This window comes from Oncorhynchus keta, chromosome 19 (assembly GCF_023373465.1).
Source record: "Oncorhynchus keta strain PuntledgeMale-10-30-2019 chromosome 19, Oket_V2, whole genome shotgun sequence".
NCBI lineage: Eukaryota > Metazoa > Chordata > Actinopteri > Salmoniformes > Salmonidae > Oncorhynchus > Oncorhynchus keta.
This window is the reverse complement of record NC_068439.1, coordinates 30,017,486-30,033,490: the sequence shown is the minus strand read 5'-3', so window position 1 is coordinate 30,033,490 and position 16,005 is coordinate 30,017,486. Positions and strand designations below refer to the sequence as shown.

At 46.6% G+C, this 16,005-nt stretch overlaps 1 pseudogene; it reads right to left on the bottom strand.

The window, feature by feature from the left end:
- The window catches only part of LOC118377046 (trafficking protein particle complex subunit 9-like), a 459,082-nt pseudogene that overhangs the window by 436,595 nt on the left and 6,482 nt on the right, over nt 1–16,005 (bottom strand).

Here is a 16,005-nt window from a genome sequence, read left to right as displayed (position 1 = left end):
GCCTCTTAAAGAAGAAGTTACAGGTCTGTGAGAGCCAGAAATCTTGCTTGTTTGTAGGTGACCAAATACTTATTTTCCACAATAATTTGCAAATAAATTCATTAAAAATCATACAATGTGATTTTCTGGAGAAAAAAAATATATAATTTTGTCTGTCATAGTTGAAGTGTACCTATGATGAAAATTATAGGCCTCTCATCTTTTTAAGTGGGTGAACTTGCACAATTGGTGGCTGACTAAATACTTTTTTGCCCCTCTGTATATGAAGCCTACCTATATGAAGCCTACCTATATGAAGCCTACCTTTTAAGCCTACCTTTTAAGCCTGCCTTTTAAGCCTACCTATATGAAGCCTACCTTTATGAAGCCTACCTTTATGAAGCCTACCTTTATGAAGCCTACCTATATGAAGCTTACCTATGAAGCCTACCTTTAAAGCCTACCTATATGAAGGCTACCTTTGAAGCCTACCTATATGAAGCCTACCTATATGAAGCCTACCTATATGTAGCCTACATTTATGAAGCCTACCTTTGAAGCCTACCTATATGAAGGCTACCTATATGAAGCCTACCTATATGTAGCCTACCTATATGAAGACTACCTATGAAGGCTACCTATATGAAGGCTACCTATCTGAAGCCTACCTATATGAAGGCTACCTATATGAAGGCTACATTTATGAAGCCTACCTTTGAAGCCTACCTATATGAAGGCTACCTATATGAAGCCTACCTATATGTAGCCTACCTATATGAAGACTACCTATATGAAGGCTACCTATATGAAGGCTACCTTCGAAGCCTACCTATATGAAGCTTACCTATATGAAGCCTACCTATATGAAGGCTACGTATATGAAGGCTACCTTCGAAGCCTACCTTCGAAGCCTACCTATATGAAGCTTACCTATATGAAGCCTACCTATATGAAGGCTACCTATATGAAGGCTACCTTCGAAGCCTACCTTCGAAGCCTACCTATATGAAGCTTACCTATATGAAGGCTACCTTCGAAGCCTACCTATATGAAGCCTACCTATATGAAGCCTACCTATATGAAGCCTACCTATATGAAGGCTACCTTCGAAGCCTACCTATATGAAGCCTACCTATATGAAGCCTACCTTTGAAGCCTACCTATATGAAGCCTACCTATATGAAGCCTACCTATATGAAGGCTACCTATATGAAGCCTACCTATATGTAGCCTACATTTATGAAGGCTACCTTGAACCTACCTATATGAAGCCTACCTTCGAAGCCTACCTATATGAAGCCTACCTATATGAAGCCTACCTATATGAAAGCCTACCTTCGAAGCCTACCTATATGAAGCCTACCTATATGAAGCTTACCTATATGAAGCCTACCTTGAAGCCTACCTATATGAAGCTTACCTATATGAAGCCTACCTATATGAAGCCTATCTATATGAAGGCTACCTATATGAAGCCTACCTATATGAAGGCTCCTATATGAAGCCTACCTATATGAAGGCTACCTATATGAAGCCTACCTATATGAAGGCTACCTATATGAAGCCTACCTATATGTAGCCTACCTATATGAAGACTACCTATATGAAGGCTACCTATATGAAGGCTACCTTGAAGCCTACCTATATGAAGCCTACCTATATGAAGCCTACCTATATGAAGGCTACCTATATGAAGGCTACCTTCGAAGCCTACCTTCGAAGCCTACCTATATGAAGCTTACCTATATGAAGCCTACCTATATGAAGGCTACCTATATGAAGGCTACCTTCGAAGCCTACCTTCGAAGCCTACCTATATGAAGCCTACCTATATGAAGCCTACCTATATGAAGCCTACCCGAAGCCTACCTATATGAAGCCTACCTATATGAAGCCTACCTTCGAAGCCTACCTATATGAAGCCTACCTATATGAAGCCTACCTATATGAAGCCTACCTATATGAAGCCTACCTATATGAAGCCTACCTATATGAAGGCCACAGCCCGAAGCCTACCTTCGAAGCCTACCTATATGAAGGCTACCTTCGAAGCCTACCTATATGAAGCCTACCTATATGAAGCCTACCTTTGAAGCCTACCTATATGTAGCCTACATTTATGAAGGCTACCTTCAAGCCTACCTATATGAAGCCTACCTTCGAAGCCTACCTTCGAATCCTACCTATATGAAGCCTACCTATATGAAGCCTACCTATGAAGCCCACCTTGAAGCCTACCTATATGAAGCTTACCTATATGAAGGCTACCTTCGAAGCCTACCTATATGAAGCCTACCTATATGAAGCCTACCTATATGAAGCCTACCTATATGAAGGCTACCTTGAAGCCTACCTATATGAAGCCTACCTATATGAAGGCTACCTATTTGAAGCCTACCTATATGAAGCCTACCTATATGAAGCCTACCTTTGAAGCCTACCTATATGAAGCCTACCTATATGAAGCCTACCTATATGAAGCCTACCTATATGAAGCCTACCTATATGAAGCCTACCTATATGAAGCCTACCTATATGAAGCCTACCTATATGAAGCCTACCTATATGAAGCCTACCTTCGAAGCCTACCTATATGAAGCCTACCTATATGAAGCCTACCTATATGAAGCCTACCTATATGAAGCCTACCTATATGAAGGCTACCTATATGAAGGCTACCTTGAAGCCCTACCTATATGAAGCCTACCTATATGAAGCCTACCTATATGAAGGCTACCTATATGAAGCCTACCTATATGAAGCCTACCTATATGAAGCCTACCTATATGAAGCCTACCTATATGAAGCCTACCTTTGAAGCCTACCTATATGAAGCCTACCTATATGAAGCCTACCATATGAAGCCTACCTATATGAAGCCTACCTATATGAAGCCTACCTATATGAAGCCTACCTTCGAAGCCTACCTATATGAAGCCTACCTATATGAAGCCTACCTTCGAAGCCTACCTATATGAAGCCTACCTATATGAAGCCTACCTTCGAAGCCTACCTTCGAAGCCTACCTATATGAAGCCTACCTATATGAAGCCTACCTATATGAAGCCTACCTTCGAAGCCTACCTATATGAAGCCTACCTTCGAAGCCTACCTTCGAAGCCTACCTATATGAAGCTTACCTATATGAAGCCTACCTATATGAAGGCTACCTTCGAAGCCTACCTTTGAAGCACACTTCATGAGTAGCAGACCCTTTACCTTTCTTCCTTTTTTACTATTTGAGCTCGAGACAAGCATGCCTGTCGCAAAGTTGTTCTTCCCTCTCTGGTACTGCTGCATGACAGCGTACCTGCAAAGCCTATACTTAGACTGGCCTCTGCTCTTGGTTATACCAGGGATGAAATTATATACAATATATGAACTTTGCTCGCTCTGCTCCAATATATCAAATGTAACAGAAGACTGATCAGAGTCTCCATCCCCATTTGCCATCAGGTCTAATTTATATTAATGGAGGAATAGATGCAGTTCGAGTGGATGGGGAGAAGCAGGTGAGAGAGGGCTGGTAGGAGACGCTGAGAAGAAGGTGAGAGAGGGCTGGTAGGAGACGCTGAGAAGCAGGTGAGAGAGGGCTGGTAGGAGACGCTGAGAAGCAGGTGAGAGAGGGCTGGTAGGAGACGCTGAGAAGCAGGTGAGAGAGGGCTGGTAGGAGACGCTGAGAAGCAGGTGAGAGAGGCTGGTAGGAGACGCTGAGAAGCAGGTGAGAGAGGGCTGGTAGGAGACGCTGAGAAGCAGGTGAGAGAGGGCTGGTAGGAGACGCTGAGAAGCAGGTGAGAGAGGGCTGGTAGGAGACGCTTAGAAGCAGGTGAGAGAGGGCTGGTAGGAGATGCTGAGAAGCAGGTGAGAGAGGGCTGGTAGGAGACGCTGAGAAGCAGGTGAGAGAGGGCTGGTAGGAGACGCTGAGAGAGGGCTGGTAGGAGACGCTGAGAAGCAGGTGAGAGAGGGATGGTAGGAGACGCTGAGAAGCAGGTGAGAGAGGGATAGTAGGAGACGCTGAGAAGCAGGTGAGAGAGGGCTGGTAGGAGACGCTGAGAAGCAGGTGAGAGAGGGCTGGTAGGAGACGCTTAGAAGCAGGTGAGAGAGGGCTGGTAGGAGATGCTGAGAAGCAGGTGAGAGAGGGCTGGTAGGAGACGCTGAGAAGCAGGTGAGAGAGGGCTGGTAGGAGACGCTGAGAGAGGGCTGGTAGGAGACGCTGAGAAGCAGGTGAGAGAGGGATGGTAGGAGACGCTGAGAAGCAGGTGAGAGAGGGATAGTAGGAGACGCTGAGAAGCAGGTGAGAGAGGGCTGGTAGGAGACGCTGAGAAGCAGGTGAGAGGGCTGGTAGGGGACGCTGAGAAGCAGGTGAGAGGGCTGGTAGGGGACGCTGAGAAGCAGGTGAGAGAGGGCTGGTAGGGGATGCTGAGAGAAGCAGGTGAGAGGGGATGGTAGAGGACGCTGAGAGAAGCAGGTGAGAGAGGGCTGGTAGGGGACACTGAGAGAAGCAGGTGAGAGAGGGCTGGTAGGGGACGCTGAGAGAAGCAGGTGAGAGAGGGTTGGTAGGGGACGCTGAGAGAAGCAGGTGAGAGAGGGCTGGTAGTGGATGCTGAGAAGCAGGTGAGGGCTGGGTGGGACATTATTGGACTGGTGCATACAAGAGACTAGTTGCTGTTGCTTAAAAAAATGTACTGAACTTATAAACAACTGAGTTTGCATTTTATAAACAGGCACCCGCGGGTTCTTTAGATCGTATTACAGTATACTACAGTATTCTGAAATGTTGGTATCATAAGTATAATGATGTTTTGGTTCTGTGATATTATTGTGGTACTGGTATACCGTGCAACACTAATTCCTAAACTAGAGCTCGTCAGGCTAGTAACTCTTTTTATTCCCTACATGTATACGTTTTTCTCCCATGCATCTGTTGACACTTAAAGGGATGAGAGTTGACATTGATGAAAGAGTACACTCTCAAAGACAATGGAGAATGTGACCGTCTGGGTTTCGGTAGCCGTGTGTGTGTGTGAGTGTGTGTGTGTGTGTGTGTGTGTGTGTGTGGGCTGACCTTGGTCTGAGAGCAAGTCCAGCATGGTCTGGAGCAGAAAGGAGAGGTGGCGGACAGACAGGCCAGGGTTTCCCATACGACGTGATGCGTACACCAGCTCATGGAGCAGACGCACCTGTACCGCCGCCCAGCCACGGTGGGAACCTGGAGGAGAGGAGAAGATTATTTTACTGTCCCGTGTAAATTCATTTCCAACTAAAACGTGTCTTCTGCATTAACCACCCAGGCCCCTCTGTGAGACACAAACAGAGGTTGGATCAGAGGGCAGCCACACTACCGCACCTCTGCAGCTGGTTTTAGGGATTACATGCCTTGCTCGAGGGCACAACGGCATTTAGGATTTGAGAGTGAGTGGGATCCTCCAAACATTCTCACACCAGAGCGGCGTGAGATTGGGAGCTGTGACTTCAGGTAATTAGTGTTCTGCAGCAGAAAACACATCAGCAGACATCTTAATAACCTGCTAGCTTTACACTGGTGTTCTGGGGAGCATGGATGGGTCTCAGCGTTACGTAACATTACATTCTCCACAACCCCCCACCATTCCCCAGGCTATACTCAAGGCTGTCAGGACTGGTGCACTGAGGGAGTGGGGAGGGAGAGAAGGGGAAAAAAAGGGCAAGAGGAGGAGGAGAGAGAGAGAAGGGGAAATAAGGCCAGCCTACTCAGAGGTTAATAAGAATCAATTGTTCCCTGAGCTATATAGTCTGCGGAGCTCATAAAATCTTGACCAAGATGCGTGTCCTGTATCAGTGTTCTCTGTACTGGGGGATTATATTATTATTAAATAAATAACCAAATGTTATTCATTGCTACCGACTTCTGTCATCTACAAAAATTATATTAATGCAAATCTTTTCTAAGCCATTTCCTCCTCCTCAGTGAAGCTGCAGCGCCCACTAAGCAGCCTAAATATAGCAGCATCAACCTGTCTGTAACATCATGTGAAGCTACCGCTGCTTATCTGAAGGGCACCAACACAGAGGAGAGGATAGGACACACAGTGGCCCTCTCTCGTTCTTCCTCTCTCGTTCTTCCTCTCTCGTTCACTGTCACTCTCACACCCCTCTCTTTCTGTATCAAAAGACCATGAACGCTGGAAGCTTTGTATTCACTCCTTAATTGCTAAATAAAGGTGTGCCAAAACCTCTTATTCTTGCTCTCCATCACTCTCCCTCCCTCCCTCCCTCCCTCTCTCCCACCCTCCCGCTCTTTCTCCCTCCCTCTCTTGCCTCCCTCTCCTTCTTCCCATCCCTCCCTCTCTCTTGCCTCTCCCCCTCTCTTTCTCCCCTCCCTCCCTCTTTCTCCCCTCCCTCCCTCTTTCTCCCCTCTTTTTCCCCTCCCTCCCTCTTTCTCCCCTCCCTCCCTCTTTCTCCCCTCCCTCCCTCTCTTTCTCCCCTCCCCCTCTTTCTCCTCTCGCTCCCCCTCCCTCCCTTTCTCTCTCCATCCCTCTCTCTCTTTCTCTCCCCCACCCTCCCTCTCCCCCATCCCCTCCTCTCTTTCTCTCTCCCCCCTCTTTCTCTCCCCCTCCCCCTCCCTCCCTCTCTTTCTCCCCCTCCCTCTCTCACCCCCATCTCCCCTCTCTCTCCCCTCCCTCTTTTTCTCCCCTCTCCTCCCTCTCTTTCTCCCCTCTTTCTCCCCTCCCTCCCTCTTTCTCCCCTCCCTCCCTCTTTCTCCCCTCCCTCCCTCTTTCTCCCCTCCCTCCCTCTCTTTCTCCCCTCCCCCTCTTTCTCCTCTCGCTCCCCCTCCCTCCCTTTCTCTCTCCATCCCTCTCTCTCTTTCTCTCCCCACCCTCCCTCTCCCCCATCCCCTCCTCTCTTTCTCTCTCCCCCTCTTTCTCTCCCCCTCCCCCTCCCTCCCTCTCTTTCTCCCCCTCCCTCTCTCACCCCCATCTCCCTCTCTCTCCCCCTCCCTCTTTTTCTCCCCCTCTCCTCCCTCTCTTTCTCCCCTCCCTCCCTTCCTCCCACCTCCCTCCCTCCTTTTCGCTCTCCCCTTCCCTCCTTTTCTCTCTCCCCTCCCTCCTTTTCTCTCTCCCCTCCCTCCTTTTCTCTCTCCCCTCCCTCCTTTTCTCTCTCCCCTCCCTCCTTTTCTCTCTCCCCTCCCTCCTTTTCTCTCTCCCCTCCCTCCTTTTCTCTCTCCCCTCCCTCCTTCTCCTACAGCTAAATGTCTTCTTCTGTGGTATTTGCAAGGCAATATTCAAGGTGTCGTGGAATCCAATTAGCATCACCATGAGAATGACACTCTGCCGCACAATCCTCACCCTGTCACACAAACACACACACGCACCACCCTGTCACACACTGCCTGCATCAAAAGGCACTGTACATTCTGGTAGGAGAATTAACAGTTCCCTGTAAGGTGATGTCTGATACTACTGTCATCCCCTTCTGTCATTTAAACATGAACAGTGCAGCAGGGATTAAAAGCATGGCAGCTAAATGCCTTTTTGTGAGTCTGTGGTCTTTGAAACAGTGTTAACTCAAAACAAAATGAGAGAGAGAAAAAGAGAAAGTCTTCTCAACCTGATAAAGAAGAGAGTACTGAGAGGGCTCCCTAGCCAATTAAAAACCTATTTGCTTGTTCATTTCTCTGCCGGCCAGCCCTGTACCAGGCCGTGTTGGAATACACTATTGAGCCCCATTTCCTATCTGATATTAGCCTCCTGCACCAGGGGCCTGGCCAGCTCTCTTCTCCTCCCAGCTCAATAAACTCCCCCCTGATACCTCTCCTCAGGCTCAGAGGCCTGGTCGTAGTAGGGAGTCCTGCTGCCTGATGAGGAACATTTATTTATCTTTTTCTGCTTTGTCTTGTAAACAAAGTTAGGGAGGAATATATCCATAGTCAGACAGACACACACTTCACTCCCAACTACACTACAGCATAATTGTTTGACTACCTCTCACAATTGTTTTCCACAGCAGTGAAGTGGAGGTCAACAACAACGTCTCTCTCTGCCTGACAGAAACTCTTCTCAAGTGGGTGCTTGAAAGAGGATCACAGTAGAGATAGAGGACTCTGAATGTTTTCTCCGTCAGTTTTTCTTTTATGCTCCAGTCCCTCATGGTGGAGTGGGTTGAGCAAGGTGAGGGTCAAGAGCCTGCAGTGCACAGCAGCTTATCCTAAGGACCCTGAGAAAGTGTTTATTTCGTGTGTGTGTGTGTGTGTGTGTGTGTGTGTGTGTGTGTGTGTGTGTGTGTGTGTGTGTGTGTGTGTGTGTGTGTGTGTGTGTGTGTGTGTGTGTGTGTGTGTGTGTGTGTGTGTGTGTGTGTGTGTGTGTGTGTGTGTGTGTGTGCGTGCGTGCGTGCGTGCGTGCGTGCGTGCGTGCGTGCGTGCGTGCGTGCGTGCGTGCGTGCGTGCGTGCGTGCGTGCGTGCGTGCGTGCGTGCGTGCGTGCGTGCGTGCGTGCGTGCGTGCGTGCGTGCGTGCGTGCGTGCGTGCGTGCGTGCGTGCGTGCGTGTTTGTGTAGCAGAGGTCTGGGTCAGCGCAGGTCTCAAATCAATTGTGTGTCTTTTTGCGCAAAGTGGTGCCCGGAATACGTATTACCCCTGAGAAGAGCTCTTGAAGAGAATATCCTTTAAATAATGCTCAGAGCAAGGCAATGTTATTCAATCTCTTGCTAAGTACTGACCTTACTGAAACAGATATCTGTGCTTGTGTGTGTGTTTTTATTGATAATATAAAGTTGTAGGGATCACTCAACAGTGTATGGGACAGTTTTGACACAGAGTAAAGGCATATCCAGTTGGGTACCTTTGCTGAAGTCTTTGGGGTCGAGGCAGAGGCTGTATCCAGGCAGGGTCTCCAGCAGCAGCTTGTAGCAGGCCCTCCAGCCAGGCTCTGGGATTGTGGGGGCCACACACTGCATGGCTGCTACCCGCTTGAAGAAGGCTGACTTACGGTGGAAACCAATCAGGTGGTAGAGCTCAGAGAGAATGCTGTTACGCTGGATCTTCTCTTCCTCAGACAGCTGAGAAAACAGAGATCATTGGTTGGTTGGTTGGTTGTTGGTTAATTGGTTTGTTAAGATGTTAATTGCTTGGTTAATTGGTTTGTTAATTAGTTAATTGCTTGGTTAATTGCTTGGTTGTTTGGTTAATTGCTTGGTTGTTTAGTTAATTGGTTGGTTAATTGGTTGGTTGGTTAATTGTTGGTTGTTTGGTTGGTTGATTGGTTGGTTAATTGTTTGGTTGGTTAATTGGTTGGTTGGTTAATTGTTGGTTGTTTGGTTAATTGATTGGTTGGTTAATTGTTTGGTTGGTTGGTTGGTTAATTGGTTGGTTGATTGATTGGTTGGTTAATTGGTTAGTTGATTGATTGGTTGGTTAATTGGTTAGTTGGTTGGTTAATTGGTTGGTTTTTGGTTAACTGGATGGTTGATTGGTTGATTGATTGATTGATTGGTTGGTTAATTGGTTGGTTAATTGGTTAGTTGGTTGGTTAATTGGTTAGTTGGTTGGTTAATTGGTTAGTTGGTTGGTTAATTGGTTTGTTAATTAGTTAATTGCTTGGTTAATTGCTTGGTTGTTTGGTTAATTGGTTGGTTAATTGGTTGGTTGGTTAATTGTTGGTTGTTTGGTTGGTTGATTGGTTGGTTAATTGTTTGGTTGGTTAATTGGTTGGTTGGTTAATTGGTTGGTTTTTGGTTAACTGGATGGTTGATTGGTTGGTTGGTTAATTGGTTAATTGGTTGGTGATGGACTGATTTTATTACATTGAAAAACTATTTAAACCACACACATGGAAACACTGCATTTAAATTGAGACCACCCGTACCTAAAATGTCAGTCATGCGTGCATACATTTTATGTACGGGTTGTCCCAGATTTGTTTTATGAGTCAAATTGAACTTTTACAGAGATTAATTTGGAAATAAGCTGCATAACTTGTTTTACTGTCAAGAATTTATAATAATAATAATATTTTATTCCATTTAGCAGAGTTGTTTTGGGTTTTTTTTTTACCCCTTTTTTCTGCCCAATTTCAATCTTGTCTCATCGCTGCAACTCCCCAACGGGCTCAGAGGTGAAGGTCGAGTGATGCGTCCCACAAAACATGACCCACCAAACTGCGCTTCTTAACGAAATCCAGTGTGTCAGAGGAAACACAGTTTAACTGACAACAGAGGTCAGCCTGCAGGCGCCTGGCCTGCCACAAGGAATCGCTAGAGCACAATGAGCCAAGTCAAACCCCCCCGGCCAAACCCTCCCCTAAACGGCACGATCCTGGGGAAATTGTGCGCCACCCTATTGGTTGGTGATACAGCCTGGGATTGAACACAGGTCTGTTGTGACGCCTCTAGCACTGTGATGCAGTGCCTTAGACCACTGTGCCACTCAGGAGACCCGAGCAGAAGCATCTGCTAAAAAAATGTCATATATTATTATTATTATATATTATTATAAATCCTTCATAACACAAAGTTATACAACTTATTTCCAAACAAATCTCTGGAAAAGCTCAATTTGATTTATAAAACAAATCTGTGGAAAGGTTATGAGAACGATCAGTCACTGCACAATGAAAAGGAGGTGGTGGCACACTGGCAGAATCGTCCAAGACACAACTAAGATTTCCCTCCAAGAGAGACAGGCCTACAGAGCACACTGTGTGACTGCCTGAATAGAGTCCCTCGCAGGAAGGCCTTAGGCACCTGTCAGAGGAGCTTTCCTTTGTGTCAAGTTATGGGACCTGTGTGTTGGCAGGTGATCCTCAGACAGGCAAGCAGCAGTAACAGGTGCCTGAGTACAGGACCTGGGGGTTGACAGACTATGGGACCTGGTAGTTGACAGCCTCTATGGGACCTGGTAGTTGACAGCCTCTATGGGACCTGGGAGTTGACAGCCTCTATGGGACCTGGGAGTTGACAGCATCTATGGGACCTGGGGGTTGACAGACTCTATGGGACCTGGGAGTTGACAGCCTCTATGGGACCTAGGAGTTGACAGCCTCTATGGGACCTGGGAGTTGACAGCCTCTATGGGACCTGGGAGTTGACAGCCTCTATGGGACCTGGGGTTGACAGCCTCTATGGGACCTGGGGGTTGACAGCCTCTATGGGACCTGGGGGTTGACAGCCTCTATGGGACCTGGGGTTGACAGCCTCTATGGGACCTGGGGGTTGACAGCCTCTATGGGACCTGGGGGTTGACAGCCTCTATGGGACCTGGGGGTTGACAGCCTCTATGGGACCTGGGGGTTAACAGCCTCTATGGGACCTGGGGGTTAACAGCCTCTATGGGACCTGGGGGTTGACAGCCTCTATGGGACCTGGGGGTTGACAGCCTCTATGGGACCTGGGGGTTGACAGCCTCTATGGGACCTGGGGGTTGACAGCCTCTATGGGACCTGGGGGTTGACAGCCTCTATGGGACCTGGGTGTTGGCAGGCAGTCCTTTTGGTTTCCCATTGGGCAATGAGTTTTTCCTGACTATATGATCTAGGTGAAACTCTGGACCCTGGTTAGACGACAACTGGGGCCCAGAGTTTTTCCTGAATATGAGATGTAAACATGGGACTTGACTAGGTAAAACTCTGGTCCCTTACAGTGTGTTTGCGACCAGTATTTTATTTAGTTTACCTTTATTTAACTAGGCAAATCAGTTAAGAACAAATTCTTATTTTCAATAACCTTCCGGTTACTAGTCCAACGCTCTAACCACTAGGCTACCCTGCCGCCCCAGGTATGATGGTTCTCCCCCCCCAGAGAGGTACATTTACATGTCAGGTGAGGTCTTACCTGTCCCAGGTTGATGTAGACAGCATTCTGGAGGAACTCTGAGGCTTCCATGGCCCTCTTCTGAATGGCTAGCACCCTGACTGCCTTCACACACGCCTCCAGCTCTACCACACCTGCATTCTTATACTGGGGGAGGGATGAAGGAGAGGAAGAGGGGGAGGGATGAAGGAGAGGAAGAGGGGGAGGGATGAAGGAGAGGAAGAGGGGGAGGGAGATGATAAGAACAGACAGCCCAGGATCAGCATAAGGAAAACCTAACTAACCAATGAGGACTTCTCTGATTTCTTCCACCCTGCATAATATTCTGAACAGATGTATTGCGTCATCGGTCTTTTTCAACTACAGACATCTGTAACAGAGGCGTGAGATTACTGATCACAGTCCACGGGGTGATACGGAACCTCTGTCGTTTATTGTTACTTTACGCCACATGACTCTTCCAGGGGAGTTCCGGGTTCCCACCTAGTAGTTATATTGAAGTAGAAACTGGACTCGATGTACAATAGTGCTGCTTAGACTCCATACACTTCTCTCTCACATAACCAGCCAGCCACCCCTATCTCCATTGTCTCCTCATTAAAATTCAATTAATATCTGAATGGTCCCGTTGTGTCGAGATATAATGTAATTTAATTTGGAGTGAACTAGTTACAGGTAAAAGGGCCAAGCGAGGTCAGAGCAAAAATCCAATTATAATAGTGGCAATAACACACTGCAGAGTTTCAGAAGGTCTACTGGGATGTTATGGATGTTTACGCATCAGTGTTTTATCCCAATCTGTTAGGTTTGTTTGTTATACTTACTGTGTTATAACTCTAAGTATAGTTACTAATAGACTAACAAGGCAATTAACTCATGTCTAGTCTTGATGGCAATGATGCTCTACATTTTTGGGGGGGGATTTCAATTGTTGAGGTAATATAGCATTCGAGATGGCCCCACACTTCCATTTGGCTAATTGTAACAGACAGTGACATCATGCTAGCTAAGCTTTCCAATGTTGACTTCAGTGCACTCAGACATATTCTCCTGTAGTCAGCATGTAGTAGTTTGTTTACAGTGTGCACACAGCCACCCTCTGCTGCAGCAGACTGCCCAACCATCACTGATACCTAGTGAGCTACTGTCCCCTGATGGATATGTTGAGAACTGCAAACTGGATAGTGGATAATTAAATACTGTCTGCAAACAGCATCGGTCTGCAAGGCGCAAACACTGAACCTTCTTGTTGAAACGTTGCATGTAATGAAGTCTGCAGGAGCATTCAACAGTGTGTGTGTCTGTTTATTTCCTAGGATTTATATTTTTTGTACCATGCAGATGAAAAATAGCTAGATGTAAGTACAGGGCTTTTGAAATATTCTTGTCCATTGCCTTGTCATAGCAGGAGATGGAACAAAGTAGATAGGAGCATTCAATAGTGTGCGTGGGAAATCTATTTCTCATCTTTTCCAATACCTTGCCATAGTAGGAGATGGCCTCCTTGTATTTCTCTATGATGTCTTCAGGACCCAGGCAGTTCTTGACCCGACCGATTTCACTGCTGGTGTCTGCACTGATCCCATTGGCTGTGAGTGCACCTGAGGGAAGAGAGAGAGAGAGAGAGAGAGAGAGAGGAGAAGGGGAAAATGAAATTAATGACTCAGAATATTGTCAATGTTATCAGACCCATCCACCACTTGGCTCTTCACATCCATGCATATGGCCACGGTCACAACAATCAACAATGACATACTCAGAAAGTGAGTACAGCTTACCTGAGCACACACATTTAACGCAGCGTCGACAGGCGTTTCAAACACCGAGGTATCAAGACAGCGCTCAATAACTGCCATGCGCGGCATTCACTTTTATATGGGAATACAAAACAATCCATCTAGAAATAAAAGGCCTTCGCGGGTCACTGCTCACTGTTACGTGATCAACATGTCATCATGTGCTCAGTAGTTTGGAGCGTTTCAATTGAAATAGGAGTAGTATCTGTCATACACCTATGTGATCTGAATACAAATTTTGTATTGAGAAAACTTTGCCTAGAAACGGCGCTAGCTGGGTCCATAGCAACGGTGTCGCGGCGATGTCACTATGACACAGCGTTACATGTGAATCATAAGACTACTCTGGGATCACACACACATACTAGAAATGTATACACTCACCGTACTGTAACTTGGTTTGAATAAAAACATTGCTAAGTGGTCCTCTTTAGCTCAGTTAGTAAAGAATGGTGCTTATAGCGCCAGGATAATGGGTTCGATTCCCGGGACCACCCATCCGTAAACATTTTGGGCACACGACTGTTAGTCGCATTGGATAAAAGCATCTGCTAAATGGAATATATTAGCTTTTTTTTTTTAAGGTGTTTGAAAAATGTGCAACATGTTACATCTAGACCCAGAACGAGACACTTTATACAGACACCTTGGATTGAATGGTTGAGTAAAACCAACCCCAGTCTCTAAAAAGATATACGAGCTACATTTCTGCAGCATATCCTACTGATAGGTTGGCCAAAATGCCTCACACTGAACAGTTCTACATTGTAACTTGAGGCTACAGGAAGAACAGACAAATAGCTTGGACGCCCCAATCAGCAGTACTACAATACCAACATCGCCACCCTCTGGTGGATGTCTGAATTAGTTTAAAATCTAAATCAGAGGTTATAGTGCTGAATATAATGTTGTTGATGATGATTTTAAATGGTTACTCTTCATTGATTAGAAGAGGTCAATGACGTAATGAAGCACGAACACCCAACAACATTAACGCTGACAAGAACAACAGGAATACAACCCCTGCCTTAAGGGGGGTATCAGTTTTGATTTACCAGTGGTGGAAACAATAAAACGTTGGAATCAAATGTAGTGCAATTGATAGCCTGGTCCCAGATCTGTCTGTGTTGTCTGGCCTTAGTTGGTAAGACAGCACAAACAGATCCGGGACCAAGGTTGTCGTCACAAAAAGCATAAAACCAACAAGTAAGAGGGAAAAGAGCCACAGCAGGCAAACACAGGTAGGTGAGATGTCTAGCTAGGAGTAACGCTATGCAGGGCGGCCCTGTTAAGTGTCATACCATACCTGGGTCTATGAGTACCTCCTGCGCCCGTACGGTAACACACAGAGACAGACACACAGAGAGAGAACGCAGGTTCACACAGTGCAGTAAGTTGCTGAAAGCAAAGTTAGTCCCCAAACGTGACGCTTCTTCGACGGTTCCTTGTGACTTTCCCCATCGGTCCCCGCCGTATAGTGCTCTATTTCTAATCACTTCAGGAATAAACTGAAGCAAAATATGTGCGGTTATTTAGGGGTTAAAGTAGTTGACTTGTTAATAATATGAAGTAAAGACATGGGTGAATGGAAATATGATATGAAATACTGTTCAGAACAAATGGTTTAGGTTGTGGGGGCCACAAGATGTCTCAGGTAATGTTGTCCAGGGCACAGAACAACAGAAGCAGCTGGGCTGAGAAAAGCGTAGCAAAGCTTGTGTTGTCATAGTACTAGCCATACTAGCTGCAATTGCTTGGGCCACACGTCAGACAGCCAGGGAGATCGCTTCCTTCCAACCATCCTATAATCACAGCTCATTCAGAAACCTCCGGACATCTTCCACTGTCACACAACACAAGTTCTTTAATGAGATATTACACTAAAAACACCTCCCTCCCCATAAACACCACAACCGCCACATAGTAAAATACAATCCACGTTACAACCGTACCTCCAACCCCTCCTCTCCAGACGTACAGACAGCTCCCCTGGGGGCCCCATACCACCACACTTTTAATTTGATCAAATTCAACCCTGAGACGCGCAGAGACCCTCCCTTTCAATAATAACACCGGGTCTGTCTGTCTGTTTGTCTGTCTGTCCCACCCGACCCGGTTCTTCCTTCTTACCCATATGGCCAACTTGGCTTGGCCAAACAAGAAGCACATTTTTTTTTTTTTTTAATAAATCCCTTTCACTGCTTGAATACCTCGGGGCCCGTCACAAATATCCCTACCAAGAAGACCACCCCCAACCTCACAAACAGAGAGAGCAGGCAAGAGAGAGGAGTGCTATTTACCTGGCCGGTGTCTCTTCCCTGCGTCGGCTGCTTGGCCCTGGCCATGTGCCAGGCTGGGTTCGCGTCCAGAAGCCTTCCCTGCTGTTCCTCCAGGGTAGTGGAAGATAACAGAGGCTGAACACAAGCGCTCTAACGCAGCTGGAGAACCAGG